The sequence below is a fragment of the Lasioglossum baleicum genome, chromosome 9 (genome assembly GCF_051020765.1).
Source record: "Lasioglossum baleicum chromosome 9, iyLasBale1, whole genome shotgun sequence".
Lineage (NCBI taxonomy): Eukaryota > Metazoa > Arthropoda > Insecta > Hymenoptera > Halictidae > Lasioglossum > Lasioglossum baleicum.
In genome coordinates, this window is record NC_134937.1 from 13,603,834 (window position 1) to 13,624,636 (window position 20,803).

General features: G+C 43.7%; 1 protein-coding gene and 1 long non-coding RNA gene across 7 annotated transcripts in view; both read left to right on the top strand.

Annotated features, from left to right (window-relative positions):
* The window catches only part of LOC143212017 (Krueppel-like factor 6), a 378,041-nt gene that overhangs the window by 81,600 nt on the left and 275,638 nt on the right, over positions 1-20,803 (top strand). The gene's annotated exons all lie outside the window — the stretch shown is intronic.
* Positions 2,809-20,803, top strand: part of LOC143212018 (uncharacterized) — a 118,224-nt gene continuing 100,229 nt past the window's right edge. For 2 of the 4 annotated variants that reach the window (XR_013009594.1, XR_013009593.1), the window contains exon 1: positions 2,809-6,971. This is a non-coding gene — a long non-coding RNA (uncharacterized LOC143212018). The remainder of the gene's footprint in view (positions 6,972-20,803) is intronic. The other 2 variants (XR_013009592.1, XR_013009591.1) reach the window with 2 other exon arrangements.

Consider the following 20,803-nt stretch of genomic DNA (forward strand, 5'->3'; position numbering starts at 1 on the left):
CAATCGATCCTTCCTTCTAAAGAAATAATAGAGCATATTGTTCTTTGTTTCTGAAATGAATTCCTACAGCCCCTGGAACGTCCCACATAATTCATTCAGCTAAGGAAAACAAAATTAGCATTTTTAACCCTTAGCACTAGAGTGATGATTCAGAGTCACCACTAATTGTAAGAATTGCTGTACCATTATTCACAATGTTGTTTACATTGTTGAATATGTTGGTATCTAATTGGTATTATAGCAATTTTATATTCGCACAAAGAAAAAGATTAATATAAAATGAAATTATTCTATGTCGGAAGAAATGTTCAATTTTCGCGTGTTAAAGTAGCTCCGAGTGCAAAGGGTTAAATTTATTATAATGTTGGCTACCTCGATCATTTCTAATTTTTGCTGGCTCTTAATATTATGCTCCGACAACAAAACCTTTTCCTGATAAACACGCTGCGTGTTTGGAAAACCAGAGTACAGGGACACATACGTAATATCGCGTTTGAAAGGATCAGGAATTAATTATGTGTATACACATCGAATTTCACCGCTACGTAATGCAATATTTATTAATGCCTATAATTTATTTATAATCTCCGGATGGAACGTTGTACGGGCGAAACCAATGTATGCGGAGATATACCGGTATCGTACAAACGAACGAATATTCCGGGAGCCGCAGCCGGCCGACTTAAAAGTATATCACTGCGCGTCCACCAGCGGCCCGGGAATCGTAAACACATTTTACCCGGCTTGTGGACGTGCCATTTCATTTTAACGCTAGGACAAATAAACACGACCCATTTCTGATTCTTTATTCCGCGATCAGCGAAACCGGTAAATCCGGTACATAATCCCATCCCGTGGAAAATTTTCATATATCGCTCGGGGGTTACAAACAATAAATTTGCCGTTTCTGTGTAAATCTCGGCTAATCTACTTCCGCGATTTTTGCGAGCGAAACTTGAGTTATTGGGCACGTGAAAATAATATGTCAATTATAGCGATTTGTGTTTTTTGTTTCACAGCATTCATAATTAATATTATTTGGGTGATTATTTGCATTATTGCGCAAGTTTTTGTTGATTGTCGACTGTTCAGTAATATTCCAGTGGCTGTGATATTAAAAAAGAAACATTTTTGATATGGAGAACGTTGTTTTGGCGTAGAACGCGGGGATAATTACGGGTGGTAGGACGTCAACGGAGCAATTATTAGCGATATCATTGGATCCTCGAAATTTGAGGGCAGCGTATCGCTTGTCCAGTCTCCCTATTGTAATATTTCCATATTTGTAATGTTCGCGTTGCGGGCAAATCCGTGGGATCTGAATAATACGAGTATCCAGCGACCGGTCGGCAATATCCATGCTACCCGAATAATGCGAATATTCGTATAAGCCGGATCATACGGGTGTCCGTCGATTTATAAATTTGGCATTGTCGCTGGGGCCTGCGCACGCAAATTTCACCCCTCTCCTTTCCTCTCCTCTCTCTAGTCCCGATGAAAATAAGTGTAACCCCGAGTTTCCCGGGCGTTTTTGATTAACGTTCGCATTCGACTGTTTCATTAGTTTGTCGCCGCGTAATAACGTTAAATTCTCCCCGCGGATAAACCCCGCTCATCGATCCTGCAACCGGGACCAATATTTGTTTCGTAACGGCCGTTCAACAGCGAATTCATCGGCAGCTCGAACAATTTTCGAGAATTGTTGAAACATTTTTCGCGGATACAATCATTCTCCCGCGGACTAATGGCCGCCGCCAATTTCGGCCCCTTAATTTCCCTCCGCTTTTCATCCCCCTTCAATCTTTACTTCGCAACACGCCTGTCGCTTGAATTATGGCCTCGTAAACAGCGGTTCGCCATTAATTCCATAATGAACCGCCTAAGTTAACACTAAACCTGCTCAGTCTTAAAAGTAACTTGTATTTACGTGTTCCCTTATTAAAATGACAATATTGATTTTATTTAGATTTTGAATAAATTTTATTAGCAAAATCAGATACTCTGCACAAAGCGGGGACAGTTTCAAGGCCGATGAGAAGGGATTTCGTAAATTTCGGGAACGCACTAGCCGTAACGGGATCGGGGAAAGATGCCCGAGAGCCCGATTTGATTAGGCTCCCCCACAGGCGAGTTTTTTCGCGTTCACGGGAACAGCCATGAGCGTAAAGCTCCCTTCGCCGTCGTCACCCGTTCTCATGCAAATGGGAACGCGTACCAGCGACGGTGCACGCGCGATTTCGTGTCTCGTTTCAGCTTGTTTACCGAGGGAAACGTGACGCCCGCCGTTACAGACTCCAATAACATCGCTCACAATAAACTGTAGAACGAACGCGGACCGTGGCAACTTGCCTACTGCTACCGTCGATGAAACCTAAGGCCCGTAACGACACGAATTCTTTCGAGCCTTGGTCTCTATTAACGCGTTCACCACCGGCCGTCACGCATTTCCTCCCAGACGTAAAAACGACGGGATTGAATTTGTTCAGACCTCTCGCGATTTTTGGAAAATCAAAATAAAAATTGTCTGCATCATTTGCAAGATACCGCAGCCACATACAGTGAGTGTACAAAGTATTCGTACACTTTTTAAAAACTAATAACTTTTTTATAATTGTACCTCATTTTTTATAATCAATTAGAAGGATTGGTTTACGAAATGATACGCAAAAGAGATTTTCCAAAAATTATAATTTACAAGGTTACATGCAAAAATAAGGAAGGGATTTTTTAAAACTTTTTTATTTGGGTCCTTATAAAATGAAAATTGAAAATATATGTTTAGTAGATCTATGTTATAAGATGTTATAACATGTTAGATCTATGCGTATAACTAACATAGATCTACTAAACATATATTTTCAATTTTCTTTAAGGGGGCACAAATAAAAAAGTTTTAAGAAATGCCTTTCTTATTTTTGCATGTAACTTTGTAAATTATAATTTTTGGAAAATATTTTTTGCATATCATTTCGTAAAACAATGCTTCTAATTGATTACAAAAAGTCAGGTCGTTTGGTACAATTATGAAAAAGTTATTAATTTTTAGAAAGTGTACGAATACTATGTACACCCACTGTATACATATATCTTTCTTTAACAATTTCGGCGAGTTGGACGTAATCCAATATATTTTCAGTACACGCTCAGAACAAAACCACGAGACTTCGCGTGGCGGTATAGAGAATTGAAGTTCGCTGAGAAATCCGCAGCATCCTCGTCATAATAATGGGCCGATTGTGGGTAAGAGGAAAAGAGCTGAGGTCGATTTCGCGAGGCAGCGTTTCGAGAGTAATCGTCGGCCGGTGTTTTAAATCATGTTTCTTCCGAGTTTCGTGTCGATCTAAAAGAGGTAACACCCTCCCGGCCGCTCGGAATTCCCACGAAGCTGTCCGTCGAAGCCAAATGCAGACCCTTTGAAGCCCCTGTAATTACCGTCCGACTTCCTGGCGAACGGGGCAACGGGGGACTGGGGAAATAGAAGCAGAAAAGCGAGAGATAGAGAGAGAGAAATTGGTAGCCCCGGGTCTTAATGACCGGTACGTTTTGTGCGTGCATATCGGGACACGGGAAGATCACGCGACTTCCACGGAAACAGCTAGGACCAACCCCCACGTGTGGGTGGCATTCGTTGCTGCTGATTTTTCTAACGACACGGGACGCCTTTCTGTTAAATTGCCTAATGGATACGTTCTTCTCCGCGTCGACGTGTAACGCTTTATCAAGGTAAACTGGGGAAATTGAAATTACAATCGCGTGCCGGACGTCACGACGCTGAATTATTCGTCTCGGTGCCTCGCCGAGGAGTCTTGCGGGGTTTATTGCTGCTGGATTTCTGCTAAATGATTCTGCGACCGTGCCCTTTATCCAGTGGACGCCGATTATGTTCGGGATCACGTTTATTATCGGTGGAATCTTTGAGGATAGCTGAATATTGTAGTTCGAAATGATTTAAAAAATTATTTGCCAATTCATGTGTAAATGGCACTCAACAGACTTTCCGAAATGATTCATGGTAAATCACACATTCATGAATGAAATTGGATATTCCGAGATAAGATCCACCAGGTGGACGCCCTACGCTCTTTCAAACAATAAAATGTGACGTTACGTTGTATCTAATCGTCGCATCTAATCTCGTGTCTAACGATATCATTTACGTTGGAGTAGTTTTAATTTATGAGTAGACAGCGGATTTCATGCATTTACGACAAAAATGAGTAGGTGTAATTTAAAACAGTAACAACATCAGAAGAATTTAAGAATACCGTTATATTATTTTCAACCTGTTAAACACAGTAACAAAGAAAATAAATTTCTACATCAGTTAGTTGCAGTTCAGGTAGAAAATTTTTATGAGCGACGTGAATGGCGACGTGGACTACACAACGATATTACGCAATCGTGAAGTTGATTATTTCTGTAATCCTGTAAAAGTGGTGCACGGTTTACACAAACCTTCTACGCTTACCCAGAAAATTTCGTAACCCATCTAGAAGGGTAGAAAGGGATCCAATATTCTACCGGGTTGCCGTACCCGCCGTAAATTCGTCCGGAGGACCGTCGAGATCGAAGACGCGTGAACCGCGGGTATTTTCGAGCGGTCATTGCGGATCGGTTCGTAAGTTTCCCGGCTCGGATCCATTGCGTGCCGGACCCAAGGACTATGAATCACGCGAAAGGCTCCATTTCCTTTCGATCGGATACCCACCACTACATCCCCCAACAGCGATAAGGTACGGAGAGGTCGACTGCGGAGGGTCAAAGGCCCTTGTCGTTCCCGCAGTACACGTCAGCCTCCCTATCGCGACATCGTCCGACTGCAACACTCTGTTGTCCCCGGGTCTCCTTTGTCTGTCTGTTACCGTCACCCGCCACTCGTTCCCTACCCTCCGCAGCACCGCCTGCACACTTTTACCTACCTGCTCCGCGCGAAAACACAACCGCGAATCCGCCGGGACGCGTACCTGCACAAAGCGCTTTCGCAAATCGCGTTTCTGGAACGAGCTAATAAAATTCAGCCCGCCAGCTAATCAACCCGCGTCCACGTAGCATGAGGCTGGTGGGCAACCTTGTGACACGGAGTTGTCGGCCAACTGCTATTCGCTTCCGGTTCCTCCTGATGCTAATCAATAGGCTGCGGATCTTTATGCGTTGATAGAAAAATTGAGTAAATGAAATTCGAAGTTACTGGAAAATTGAAAAAATTGAAAATTCCAATATACATAATTTCTCCTCTATTAAAATCATTAAGGCAAGAAATAATATTCAATTTGGTTTCTATTTCTTGCAAACCGCAAGGAAAGATCCGCTGTCTACTAATCATTTTTGTCGATAAATTAACACTAAAACTACCACCCCCGGCCAAAAGGACCGGTACCAGATTTTTTATTTTTACAACTATTGAGGAAATAGAAATTAAACCTAGGAGTCGGTTTAGGCAGTACATACCTGGTATACTCCACATATACATAGTATAGTTTCTATTTGCCGTTCCCATTCGCAATAAAGTTTAGCTCAAAGTTACCAATTTCACTAGGCTGTATCTTTTAATTATAAGAAACCTCGACAACCGGACTGAACTACTAAAGCTCCGACACGATTAGAGGATGCGGCAAGTGAAACGTAAGAGAAACGACAGAACCAGAACTCGTTCAGTAGAAAAGGAGAAGCAAAGGATGGTCAGTGGTGAAAGTAGACTGTCGAAGGAAAGCAGAATGATCGGAGACCATGGTGGATGATTCGAGAACATTAGGGAAGGTGTAGGAACGGCCGTTCGGGTTCGTTTGCTCGGAACAAAGCAGTGAAAAGGGAGCCGTGAACGTAAACGCTGCCGCGCAGCGCGGCCATATTTGTATAGACGGAACGGCGACGGCAGCAGCAGCCCTTTATCCCCTGCGAGACTGGTTTCTGGAACGTGGAAACCGGGAAACGCGGGAAAAGAGAGAAAGCGAGTCGAACGAGCTCGCTGATTCGATAGCACCGTTTCACCTTATTCCTCCGAACAATCGCGATCTTCGATTGGACCGTAGGGAAAGGAGGACTGCGGGAATTATCGAGCGATTCCTGGCGAACAGATTTCATCGCTATAGAAATGTCCCAGCACCAAGAAACCAGGCACTGTGAGACAATCGTTGTAGTAAACCAGTGTGGCCTATAAGGAAATGTCCTCCACACTCTGGATCATTATGCAGTCACAGAAAAATTGTAAAATATAAACTAAATTATAAAGTACGTCTTCGATTGCAAAGATATTAACCCTTAGCACTCGAGTGGTCACTCAGAGTCACCACTAAACATTACTGTAACAGTATCCAATATATTATTTACATTATTAAATATGTTGCTATCTAATCAATTCCTAAACATTTGGGTAATGTACGAGGTATTATATCAATTTCATATCCATAAATCGAAAAAAAATCATATCGAATGTAATTATTCTAGGTCGGAAGAAATGTATAATTTTCAAGGTAAAATAGCTCCGAGTGCACAAAGGGTTAAAAATATTTTGTACGCATTCGATCATCAGCTCTTCTTTTGCAGCTTGGGTACCTCTCGCGCGGGTATCTCGAACAATGTAAACTGTAAACTCATAAATCGTTATCAAGCCTGTGGGACATGTTTGTCTGATAAGAGCGCAACACGAGCGACGAAATGTTTTCGAAACAGAACTCCAGGAAAGGGCGAGCCCAGCGATAATCGATAGCCCTTCCGGGGCCAAAGAGTTACGAGTTTGTTTTCTTCGGGGGCCACGTTCAACCTACTTTCCGAAATTCTATTTCACGTTATTACAATTAGGAGAGAAGTTCCGACGACTCTGTTCCTGCTCTATATCCGGCGTGAAATCGACCGCGAACTCGGCCACCGGCAACAGAGGAGGAGGAGGAGGAGAAGAAGAAGGAGATACAGAAGCAACGAAGGAAGTTACGATCGGACGCGTAAGCCTCGGAAGAAGTAGCCTAATAGGTGTCGTAAGTAACAATGTTGCCTTAATATTCGCCGTCGTTAAAAATACAAGTTTTAACTACCCACCGTCGCGGCTCGTTAGGAACTACTAAATAACTGATTCCCCAGCCCCGAGACGACTTCTCCCGGACTACCCTGAATGCGCCTAACTGCGGTTAGAATAAAGACCTTTGTTCCATCAACTTTTCCCGATAAATTGCGGCCCCTCCGTCGAACTTTTCCTAACTCTTTTGCGAAAATATGGAACAATATTTGCCGGGAAAATTGCTCGATCTCTTCAGAAGCCCCCGGATCAAAGTTGTCGATAGTTGATTTGTTAGCCATGGCGAATATAATAATTGTTAAAGAATATTCAGATATTCTGAAGTTGAAATTTCGCTGGGATAATCACGACGAATTTGATAATCATTTTTTCGTTGATACTTGTCAAGCGTGTTCATTCTAAAAATCAGAGTCACGGAGGGAGTATAGCTCACCTCGTGACCTCGCCTTATAACCAACACTTTGGGTTACGAAGCGAGGCAACTCTGTCCCGCTAAGTAACCTATCTTTATAATTCCTAGCTTGAAGTTGTCAGAAACTTAACAGATAGTCGAGAAAGTTCGAGCTCAAGACACCAGACCGCGCACGTGAACATAGTTTGGCGATATAAACGAAACCTTATTACGAAAAGGTATAAATAATGACTTAGCATATGTTCTCCTATCTTTACAACCACACTTTAGGTCGTAGTAAGTAGACGCAACTTTCCCTCGCTAACAAAGTAACCTATCTTTATAATTCCTAGCTTGAAGTTGTCAGAAACTTGCCGGATAGTCCCTGAAAGTTTCATCTTAACACCTCGTGTTCCATAGTTTTGGATACAAACCCTTTATATTAAATATTAAACTGCGGGCCCACCAATCGACGCTTAGAACAATTTTATTTTAAGATGTTCTTTTTAGACTGGACTCTCTTCATGGAGATTTCATTGTTACAAGACTAAAAAATTTGTAGTCATTGCTGAAACGTAACGGAAAAGGTACGCTAAAGTCCCATGACGAAAGACAGTCTACTTCCGTCGTAAAAAAATATCGGAGCCAGCAAAAGATGCTGTTCCAAATAGAAACATCCCCCAGAGCGGAGTATTAAATATTCGCGGAAGAAACGCATAATTGCAGGGGCAGATGCGAGAGGCAGTGAATGGACAGCCTAACGGCGCCTATGCGAGGCCGCGTAAATCCCGGATCGGGCTGTACCAACGAATAACAGGAAATCTCATTAACAATTCGCGGGCGGCGTGCGTGCGCATTCGTCGAACGCGGCCGAATATAAAGCCTTCGGTAATATCTAAACGACAAATAGCCCGAAATCTCATTAATAAATCGCTCGCGTGTACCCCGGGACAGTACGGGCCGTTCATCGAATATACGATTCGTACTCGGTAAACCACGACAATCCCATCGCGATGTTATTGCGTGCACGCGCTCTGCCAACTGCCATGCCGTGCGCCGCACCCAGCGACATTATCTCGTGGTGGACAGTGATTCTTCCACCATGTGCCACCATGGAACGTCCTTAAAGCGGAACAACATGGGGATCTATTATACTTAGGGGTTGGGAATGCTGCGGTCGCCTCCTTGGCTCGCGTTTCTCATCCCACTTGCAGTTAATAATGATAGACTGAAGTGGGTTCGTGTTGACGTTCGGCCAATCGTCCATACTTTCACAGCTGCGAAAGCATTTATGTAGGTCTCCCTTATTTTTGCATGTCTTATAAAGACATCGAGTACGTTCGAGAGCTCTCGGGCCTGGGACTATTGTGTTAGGTTAGGATCTAAGGAAAGTACTCTAATTTTAGCCAGATTGGACCGGAAGGTTCCCTGATTGTTTATGTTAACCCTTGCGTCACGTAATTCCAGCAGAAAGTTCCTTCTCAACAGGAACCGAAATATACTATTAGGTTGTTGCAAATGAAATGGCCGTTTTGAATCTTTAACATAAACTTTTATTATACCAGCTTTATTCATATTCCATTAATTGAAATAATTTCCATCGACATCGATGTACTTCTTCCATCGTGATACAAGTGCCTCAATGCCTTTCTGGTAGAAATCGAATAAACGTGAGGCAATCAATTTATCAAATCCAGTTTTTACAGCACGTTCTTCTTTGAATATTTTTCCACTCAAAAAGCCATCTAGGTGCTTGAAAACATGGTAACCAGTAGCTGACAGGTCAGGCGAATAATGAGAGTAAGGTAGAACTTCACACTTCAATTCTGCTAATTTTTTTACTGTTTCTTTCGCATATGTGGCCGAGCATTATCGTGAGGCAATATTACACCACGTCTATCGACTAATGCCGACTGTTGAGCACGCAGTTATTCGGCGATTATATCAATTTCCTGGCAGCATTTATCAGCAATTAGGATTTCACGTAAATCCCTTTCAACTATCTGTTTTAAATCTAAATCTTTAATAGCTGCGGGCTTATGACCACGAGGCTCATTTTCCAGATTTGTATCTCCGGAACGAAATTTTTCAAACCAATGCCTTATGGTCCGATCACTTGCTATACCTTCACCGAAAGCGGCATTTATGTTTTTCGCTGCCTCAGACGCAGTATGTCCAAGTTTGAACTCGTACAAGTAAATTATACAAATTTCCTTTTTCTCCATGGTGAACAAAAATCGATTTTGAATCACATGTATACTATACAATATTAATAATCTTATACACTTATACATACAGAGATATGTACTTTACAAATTGTACAACTTCAACCCCATCTGTCGTGGAAAAACTAAACTACAAAGACGGGAAGTTTCAAATGTGAAGAACGGTCATTTCAATTGCAACAGCCTGACAGAATATACCGGATACAAGAATATACTAGCTCAACACCTAACCCAGCCGATCGCCACTGTCCCCTTCCTTTTTTAGTCGATTACGCCACTATAAACGTCGCGGGAAATATAACGGCAATTTCACCCTCGGTTTCGCGCGCAGCTTTTCGCCGTGGAGTTTCGCGTCCGAAATTCGGCGGGCTTTCGGTTGATTCCGCTGACGGGGAATATTTTTTCCGGGACACCCTGTGCAGGGAACGTAATCCTGCGTCGCGTCGTAGGCAACGGTGCAGACAGCCGGTTGTACGCGCACGCACACGCGCCATGCATGTTTATACGCGACGAGCGTATAAAGCAGCGGCCGCTCGAGTCGCCTCGCAGTCCGTTCTCGCGCGTTAAATTAATTACGGACGTCGCTATCATTTATTTTCATTTCCCCCCGCCAGCGAATTGCCCCCGGGCCACCGTCCCATTCGTCTACCATCCCCTTTTCGGTGGCAACCGTTGCCCCATAGTCAGGCTGGCCGAAACGCAGCCTGCAGACTGCTTATACGAGGCCGCGACTATTATCGACCGAATTATCGCCATCTGACCCCTGGCCCCGGCGTCTACCTTAAATGAAAATAGACACCTCGCTAATGCCCCGGATGCGTTCTCGCTTTTAGCCAGCAATTCGAGCCCCTTTCACCCTTTCCCCCCCTCTCTCTCCATCTCTCCATCTCTCGTTCTCCCTTTCTCTCTATCTCGCTCGCTGCTGATGCTCTTCTGTGCAGACCACCGGACGAACCGTGATTTAGGGAGCCACCGGCCTTTGCCATCAAATTTCCAATGAATTTCGGGCTTGCTCGGCTAGCTGCTCCAGGATACTCCTCTCCACTGCGACAATGCGCCGCTCTATTGTACACCCAGCATTTCCAGAATCGTTCTCAACCAGTTTCCTGGGACATTAGAGACTTCCAGACTCTCTCTCTCTCTCTCTCTCTCTCTCTCTCTCTCTCTGATTAGCGAAACTCTAACTGGACCAATGGCTGGGATCGTTCCAATCGCGTTTAGTTTAGCTCTCTTCTAACTTGCGTCGGGAATCCATTCGCTGCTTTTGGAGCCGCGGGCTCTCAGAGATTGCGGCTGGGGCCGATCCGCTCTGTAGCTTAATGAACCGCGATGTTGAAAGTGCTGGCTCTGAAATGTTAGAACATGTTCAGTCTTTTAAAAATGTAGGCTCCATTGATCCTCCAGGTTCAACCTCAAAGATCTATCATGCAGTCTCCAGGCTCCACCTTCTGACTCCAGGTTGCTCTTCGAGTACCTTGATCCTCAGTTAGGCCAGAGCTTAACGCCCAGCTATTAGATCTCTGATTAGTGAGATCGAGGCGGGACCATTCTGGATCAGGGGAACCATATTTGGGATCTCCGGGGTCCAAGACTGGATTTTCGCATCCTTGGACCTAAGACTGAGAATTTGATCCTCATGGTCATGATCCTCAATTTGATCCTTTGATCATCGATACCAAAGGTTTCCCGACCCAGTTCCCGGACTCTAGCAGCTAGTACCTTCACCCTCAGTCAGTCCAGGTCTCATTCGAACATTTCGTGCCCTTTTGGCTTCCATTCGGATCAACATCGTCACTTTGTGGACGTTTCGAGTTCTTGCTTCGCAGCAATAACAGAGCAGAGCTAATTATTTAGGATTAACGCTGATCAAATTTCCACCATCTGATCCTGCCGGTAATTCCGTTGTATATATCAAAACGTGTTCGGCCCGGTAATGGCGTTCGCTTCCCCGAACTCGCCATGTGCGCATTGGATTTTCGGCTTCGCTGAACTAGGGGAAAGAGAGGGGCTCAGATAGAATTCAAATGCCGTTCGATATGCTAGGATTACCGAGTTGTAAGGAAAGAACTCGCGGACGGCCCCCCTCTCGATCGATTCGCTGTTTGCTCTCGCGACCCCTCCCGATGCCGATCGATCGTCGACGGGATCCGATTTCTATCGATCCACAGGCTCGTTCTCGAGAAACAGAGACAGAGAGAGAGAGAGAGAGAGAGAGAGAGAGAGAGAGAGAGAGAGAGAGAGAGAGAGAGAGAGAGAGAGAGAGCTACGGGCTTCGTCGAGCTCGAACCCCGCTCATTGTGATCGGAAGAGCCCTTTTCAAATGTGTAACGCCCTGTTGTTTGCCCGCGTGCGCAATCTGCTTCGCGCGAATCGATGCGTCCATTATGTTCGCACCTTCCCGGCATACCGTAGGAAAATGTATTGACCGTAGGAATTAATTCTGCACCCCTTCTAATCGTAGAAAAGAATGGTGACTATGTAATTGATTAATAAATAGACTAATTTGATGCATTTATGACAAAAATGGCTGAGTGTAATTCCAAACAATAAAGAGATTACAAGAATGTAAGATTATCAATCCCTTTCCTACAGCTTAATAAAACCACTAAAGAGAGAAATACATTCATACTTGGTCCCTATGTCTTGCAATTCATGCATACAATTTTTATTTTGCATAAAGATCCGCAGTCTATTAATAATGAAGTCTTTATTACTAGTAAAGCCGTGTTCTTTAAAATTTAACCACGAATTGTACTTTCAAATCGGGCTCGAACTTGTTTGCTCGAATCTGATGTTTTTGTGACTGGTTTGATGACATTGAATTACTTCAGTTTGAAGGGACGACGATGCTGTTTTCGCCGATCACCCGGTGTATGCCTCAGCGATACAGCACGTCCAATGAGAGGCATTTGTCGTCGGAATGTGCGTGTGCGTGGCTCGTAACGCGACGCGTTTTACTTCTGGCGAGCAGGCTCGAGTGCTCCGAGAATCGTAACGCGCTTATGCTGAACTCGGCTGTCACCTGACAATGGCCGTCGCATCAAACCCGACGTTACTTCTAGGAGCTACTTTTCCCCGCCATCCGCATTCCCGTATCCCTCGTCATGGTCCCCCATAGCTGTGTCATGTCCTTTTGTAGCGACTGATGCTGCGAATATTCAAAACGCTGCATCAAACCCGAACCCCGTTCTCGAATATAAAAATTCGTTTTCAAAATTCGAATCAGCTTCTGCACTCGGTTCTTGAACATTTTTGCGGTCGTTAGAATTACGTAGTTTTTAGTAGGACAGAGTGAACGACCCTTCTTCTAGCCCTTCTTCAACGACTTCAGGTATATCATCGCACTGTTCTTTAATTCTCGAGAACGAGGGAATAATGATGCCCGGACTGTGACTGGCAATTCCAGATCGTTTAGGGATACCAACCTAGCATTACGAAGAAGTATTTCATTGTAAGATAGACACGTTTAAAGAAAGATCAGTAGACTGGGACGAGAGCGATCGCAAATTACTGCTCCCCGTTCCTTTCACAAAAGCACTTTTTCACAAACAGTGAACGATGAACGGAAAGAAACATTTCCATCGTACATACTGAAAGAGAACTACAGAAATACAGTGTACATAGAATCTTGAGCAAGAAGAAGGGACATTTAAGGGCTGCTTGAAAAGCTGTACCGGGATAATGAGCTAAAGCGAATTCAAAGCAAAAGTGAAAAGAAGGGTGCATTGACAGAAAGCAAAACCTAAAGGAAACAAAGAACCACAACATTAATTATAGTACCGCAAAGATGAATAGTAGAATGCTTAAATGTTTTCAAGAAACAGAAACAATCCTTACAAAAGACGCGCACTACACTGAAACCTGGAAACTTTTTTGTTCTATATTTTTTTACTATCGTCAGATTCTATGATTGCGACTTCGAACAATAACTTCGTAATCCTCAGACGGAGATAGCTTATCGAAAGTCAACGTCGGCGCCTCTATTCGTAAAAAGAAAGGTTTACTCAACGCTCAGACAACTATCCCTTTAATGATTTCATAGATAACACAGTACAGTTAAATTCTTTCATTTGCATTCTTATAAAAATCTTCCGTAGATTTATGAAGAACATTTATGAGAAGAAGTTAGATGGGTGAAATGTAAAACAGTAAAAGATCAGAAAAATTTTAAAATATTGTTACTAAAACTAATAATCTAAAAACATTTTTATATCCGCAGTCTATCCATCAGTGAATTGCACGTCAAGATTTTGCACATCAAGAAGCAAATTTTCCGCGCAACACGTGGCTAACGTTTGAGCCACGACATAATTAAAGGCTTCGGGAATTATAAGCGGTCGTTAATGGGCTGCCGTCTATCCTCCTCTCGAGTGTTTGCTTTCGCGTGCATGTCGCTGAACCTAGCAAAGCCAATTGTCGAGTTGTTCGTTAACGATAAAATATTCAGTGGCGGTTAAAGTCGCGCGACTTTTCCGTGCGCGAAGTTTTCGGTCGTCTAACGGACTCTATGTACGGGTTTTTCGCGAACCCACCGGGCACGGAACGATAACGCTAATTAAATACGAGTCCCGCAGACACCGGGACGAGCTTGTCCGCCTAACGAGGCCGGTAATTACGCGATGGCTTCATCTTCCCGAGGCCGTGGCAAAAACCGCGACGCCGACGTCCTGGCCCATTACTCGCGGAATAATCGCCGCCGTGAAACGCTGTTTGATGACGAGGATACACCCACGCATGTATCGAGGCATCGATTGGCTCCGCGAGAAAAGGATACCTCAGTTTTATTCCCCATTGTTCCTCGTGTGGGACGATAATCAAAAAAGTTCTCTTTTCGCAGTGGTTTTATATCGCGACAAAAATTTTCTGAGAAAATTCTCGAAGTGAATTTTTGAAAAACCCTCTTTCCGATTGTTACCGGTGAGCATATTTTAAATACAGTGTTTGCTCGTGAATGATTAAAATACGTGTTTGCGTGCACCTGTGATATCATATTTTTATTATCAAACGTAACAGTAACGATGATATTACTGCAATTTACAGTACAGAAAATGTACGGAATACATACGTGGTTATACAATAAAATTTAATCGAATAAAATGAAGATTGTGTTTTTCTTTAAAAAGCAATGTAAAGGATATCTCTCGAAACAATAGACGCGGATTTACGCACGTACAGAAACCAGAGAAATGATTCGAGGATTGTATTCCTAGGAGAGCTGTAACTTTTTCTTGGGAACGTTTAAGCATTAATTTCATATTCCACTGTGAGCGGTGCAATAAAGGGCTGACAGGAAATACAGAATTGTCGGCGACAGAAGCTGTATGAATGTGAATTCGTGTGCTTTGTCATACTTTGGGGTGGTTCTGGGTTAGGGGATGTCGCGGACCCACGCTTCCCTCTATGCATACCGTAATCACATTTGTTTCCCCTCTTCAAATTCACCGGAAATATCGGAGACAGATTTCTTCATACAAATAACTCTGCATTCACGGACGCAAATAGTTTTTGCGCGACGGATTTGCATTCTCATGTATTCGTCACCCATGCTATTTTTAAGGGACATTTGTAAGATACATTTTCGGGTCTTTTAGGATCTCTTGATAGAGGACATTTATATTTTGTACGTGGTACGACAAATCCATTAAGCAAACAGAAATCAATTTAGCGATTGGCCGAAAAATTTGTCAATTTACCAAAAATGTCTCGGATATTAGCGGTCCATGACTCACACCTCTAGATCCCCGTTATCGCGCTAAATTCGTTGAAATTCTGCGCGGACCGGTTTACGTGTCAATTCTCAGAAACCGTAGTGTCACCAGGTACTGGTATCAGCCTTAGGCGATCGTGCTTGCCAAGTGATCGATGCCTCCGCAAGGATTTCGCAATACAGAGATAATGGATACTGTGATGCGATGGATCAAGAAGCTCGACCATGATACGCCGGTTTCATATCGGATATCCAGCTAAATCGTGAAGAGGAAATAAAATTCGTAGGCACTTTGTGGCTACACTGGAAGGTTGTAAATCATTCTCTATCACTAACTAATCCCTCCACAAATTGAAAGTTGAATTTGAATTTAGATTTAAATATAATGGTTGGAACACTTGCGCGAAGGTTTCAAGTGCTAAAAATGAAAGTTGATTTTCTAATTTTTGTCGATTGTGGAACTTGCGGTGCGGCGCGGCGGTCAGGTGCAAAGGTTCTAGGCGGAGCAGCTTACGGAGTCAGGCTATTCTTCTGTTCATTGAACGGGCCATTAGCCATTAGCGGGCTAACTGGTTGATTGCGCTCGAGAAGCGTTCGGTGCTTGACCCACAAAACTGCTTTACCTTTGCGCCTCCGCCGGCGGCGACATTTTCCGCGCGTGCCTGAAGGGTGAACAAATGATTCTAAACATCGGATGGCTGGGAGAAAAACGTCGTGGCTGCAACCGGGCCGCTGTTGTACAGGGTCGAGATCGATGCACGAGGGAGAATTCGAATGCACTTGAACGGGGCTCTCTCGTTCACCTCGAGAAAGGCCCTCGAACCAGCCGGAGCCCGAACTTTCCGCCGCAATGCGACGAGCGGGACGAGTAACTTTCTCGCCTCGGAGGTGCTGGCCGAAAAAAGGGGTAAGGTGAAAAGGGAAGGACATTTACACGAATAAGAGGGAACAGGCTGTGCCCGAGGCAAACTTAAGTGACCGCTCGAGGCCATCGAGGGGTGGGTTCAACCCCCGGCGCTATCTTCTTCTTTCTCTCTATTTCTCTTCTACACCCTTTGCTTCTCTTTCTCCCTCGGTTTTCTGTTCAACTATTTTTACCCCGTGTCTTTTCTCTCGCCGCCCTCGATACCCTTCTCTTCGAAAGCAATTACAAAAAAATTAGGGTCACTGGCTCCGCTCTGCTTTTCTTTCCTGAGTCCGCTCTTATAAATATCATGCCACTTTCCTGGTTCAACCCTTCGATCACGCTGCTCCGACCACGGACACCGTTTCTACCGGGATTGAAACAACTCGTCCGCAACTTTCATATCCTCTTCATTCTTCTCGGTGTTCTATAAGTAGACCGCGGACTTCATGCATTTCTGACAAAATCAAATAGACGATCGAAGAATTTCAATTTGTCAAGAGTAGGACCCGTCGCGCAGGCATGCGGTAGTGTGCATTTTTCGGTGCAACACCGTGCACGCCGCGCCGGCCTCGTTCTTGACCTTACGGAACCGCTTGCAATTATTTCTAGCGCGCAGTATGCATTACGCAACGGCGTTCCCCGTCGCGTTCGATCCGAAACTGCTTCGGTGGCCGACGTGTAATTAATCGCACGGTCGTGTTGCAATATCGCGAGAGAGGAAGAGAGAGAGAGAGACGGAGAGCGATGCGGTCACACGCCGCCACTTCGCAGCCATATGCACCGCTCGAAAGAGCTGGTCCTTTTGATGTCGACCCTCTGATGTCATTAACATTATTCCCAATCCCCTCTCTCTCTCTCTCTCTCTCTCTCTTTGCTACCGTTACTTCCTTCTCCCCTCTTCTCGCCTCTAAACGTATTTATTTACGCGACCGCCCTCTACTATGTCCGCCTTTCAAACGACGTGACGCGACGGCACGCTAATATCGATGCACCGGATCGATTCCAGAACCGGTTCCGCCACCTTTTAGCATTCTGCTCGGTTTAAAAGGCCCGGCAAATCTTTTTCTGGTCCTCGATTTGCCTGTTGGACCAGTTACCGATAATTATGGCGATTTCCGTGACGTTGTCGAATCACATTTTTAAATTTCCAGCGGTGTACTATATGTACATAGTCGCTAAACGGTGCCTGCAATGACCAACTAACCGATCGTTTACATGATAATATTTCGTTGAAAATGATCTTATTGCGGGAACACCGCGGCGAAGTCTTAAAGTCCCATTAGAAGAGGATGTTTCGGGCGCGCACCCTCCGCGCGACAACCCCTGTACGCGCAGACTATAGCCACAGTATTTCACGATCGCGGACGACGTTCAGTGGCCCCTAACCGATAAATACGAGCTGCAATTCTGCCGGCAGTTTCTCGCACCGCGCCGGATTCCGAAACCTGACGAACGGAGATCTCTCCTGAGGAGAACTGAAGGGACGGGGAACGGCCCTTCCCGATCGAATTAGATTCACGACAGTGTCATTCGGGCGAACGAGAATGGACGTCGCTATCCAGACGTCTCAATTTCTGCGAACTGCGGAACAGAGAGAACATACAACGCACGATCTCGAAGCGGTGAAGCAAGCAGAAAAGTCGAAACCTGCTTTAATCCGACCCTTATGTTAACCCGTTGCACTCGGAGAGCCATTTTAACATTTCTTCCTACCTAGAATTTATTCCTACAGTATTCAAATTTTTATCAACTTATTGAATACGAAAAAATTGTATAATAGTGGCACCTCAGAGTCGCCATTCCAGTGCAGGGTTAACATTATACACTCCGCGACAAAACTATAAGACACCTGCGATTTTAGCTAATATTTTATTAATACTAATTTTTTCGTAAAAGTTTTCGTTATTAATTCAAAGGATCAACTAAAGTACATACATTTCCATAGCGGCAATGTTGTTGAATTAGATTGAAAAAAGTTTCATTAAAATTTTCAATTTTTGATCAAATAAGGTGCGGCAAAACTATAAGACAATGTATATTTCACGTAAGAAAAAGTCGTTGGAAGTTAATGAAAAATATTTTTTTCTATTTAGTAGTTATGTGTTGTGCTACCTTAAATTTTGTTTATAGTTTCAATTAATCGTCGTGGTATCGATTTATATAAATTTTTTATTTGATCTTGACTTAATTTGACCCATTTTCTTCAATACGGGCTTTCAACTCTTTCACCGACAAAAACTGTTTCCGATTTCCATATACAGCACGTGCTGAAATTCCTCAGATGTTTTCTATTATATTTAAATCTGGAGACCTCGCAGGCCATGGTAAAATTTGTATATTACGGTCTTCAAAATATTTTTTTACACGTTTCGCTGTATGCACAGCGGCATTATCGTGTAATTTTCACATGCAATAGTACTTGCATGTAGCGTTAATTGTTCTTCTAATATTTCTATATATTTAATTGCATTCATGCTGGTGTTAATAAATTTTACATCGGTTCTCCCGTGGTACCCTATTGCGGCTCATACCATGATACCACCTCCGCCCACTTTCCTCCTTGACAAATGCAATTCTTCCTTCCGCAAATCGTGAAAATAATATGAAAGACCATCCGGTCCATCTAAATTGAAATGTTTTACATCTGAAAATATAACTTTTCTCCACTTTTTTTCCACTGGAGATGTCTCTCCGCAAAATCTTCCCTGGCTGCTTTTGTGTCGATTTGTAAGTGGTGGTCTTTTCTGCAATTTTCGTCTTTTTAAATGCTTGGCCCGTTTAATTATCCGTTGCACATTACGAATATTGGTGTGAACGCCAGCTTGCGCTGCAATTTGCCGTGCTGTCAAGTTAGAATTCGACGCTACCCTCAGAATGACTCGTCGTTGTCGCTCGGTTGTCGCTTTTGGACGTCCACCAGGATGTTTTTTTCCATATTTCTCTCTACTTTTTAAATAATTAAACACGGCACATTGACTTCACCCAGCCACTCTTGAAATCTTGTAGCCTTCGATATTTCGTAGAACTGTAGTATACAATACTTCTATATACTGTAAACAATAACGCTATGAATGAAGGAAGACAAAACTCAAGACTTACATAGAATTTTCATCGAATTTCGCACATGTCTTACAGTTTTGTCGCGGAGTGTACCTGCCGAGCGCTAAAAGCGATTAAAATGTTTTAGCTTACAAAAATGACGAAGCTCTATTTATTCAGATTCTGAGCAATTTTTAGTACAAAACGTGCTTGAACGAAGACATTTATCGAATCAGTTTCGTCATTTCAATAATCGTAAGATGAAAAATATAAAACCGGTCATTTGACGTTAATGTTCGTGCACTTGCGTATCTGCTTTTTATTTAGCGTCAAAATTCCCGGGCCCCACAATTTTCCTTGAAGCACCCACTACTATTAGATTCGATGAATTTCGATGCGTCGACTGACCACTCGAAAATCGTGGATTTCGCGAACAGGCGTTAGAATTGCGAAACCGGCTACAAGTGCCCGAGATTACGGAGTGTATATGTTGAGCAAACGTTTCCCTTTGTATCTCGCAGCCGCGATAACTGGGTGTACATAGTGTTCCATTGATTCATGCGACTTACATGCACGACCAGCAAGAATCGCCGCTGTTTACACACGACCTGCAGTACACGCGAGTGAGTTCGCAATCGGGTTTTTTCTACGGCCACGTAACGACGTTTCGCGACGTTATCACTTGCCCGGCGATACCGTAACGTTACCCAGGTATCAGTTATCCGAGATATCGATTAAATTAACGGAATGTGTACTCTCCGTTACGAAGCGAGGGGATAAGCAGTTGGTTAACGATACGATACACCGTACCGGTGCGAAATGATTGCAGGAACCTGTGTACGAACGATTTTCGTTCGCTATGCAGAAGATAGACGAGTCGTTTGACGATTCTATTATACTTCGCGCAATAGTCACCCTGACACAGTTTCGCGACGGACCGTACCACCTGTCCTCGATATTTCAAACGTATCGATGTCCTGTCACCACGCGAATTCGTATTATTCTACTTTTACCCCGTGACAGGACCTTTGCCAATGAATTCACTGGATCTCGAGACTGGAAAAGACGTTTTAATAAAAAAAATCCTTTTCCCAACAGTGAGATTTCCAATGATTTTAATGTTCCGCGAGGGGTCGAGGCAGTGCGAAATAATTGGTCTAAACGTTTTCAGATAACGCGTGTTCCACAACTCGCGTGACCGTCCTTTGGAATATGCTTCGCATGCGAGGATAATAGAGCTCGCTTGTAAAAGAAGATATATCCGGAACGATAATCGCAATCGGCCGATGTCGTTTTATTAACGCTATCGTTAAGAGCGAGCTCGCACTCGCGAATAGTTAATTAATTTTACGAGCGAGATCGCCCGGCAAACGATGTTTCGACGGTCCGCTCCGCGATACAATATTTCAAGCTTCGTGCAATCGGAGACGCAATATTAATTGTACTGGCAAATATAAATCTGAAAAATTCCGAAAAACTATTTTCCGATGTTCTTCCGCTAACTTTCGTTTTCTTTCTGTTGCAG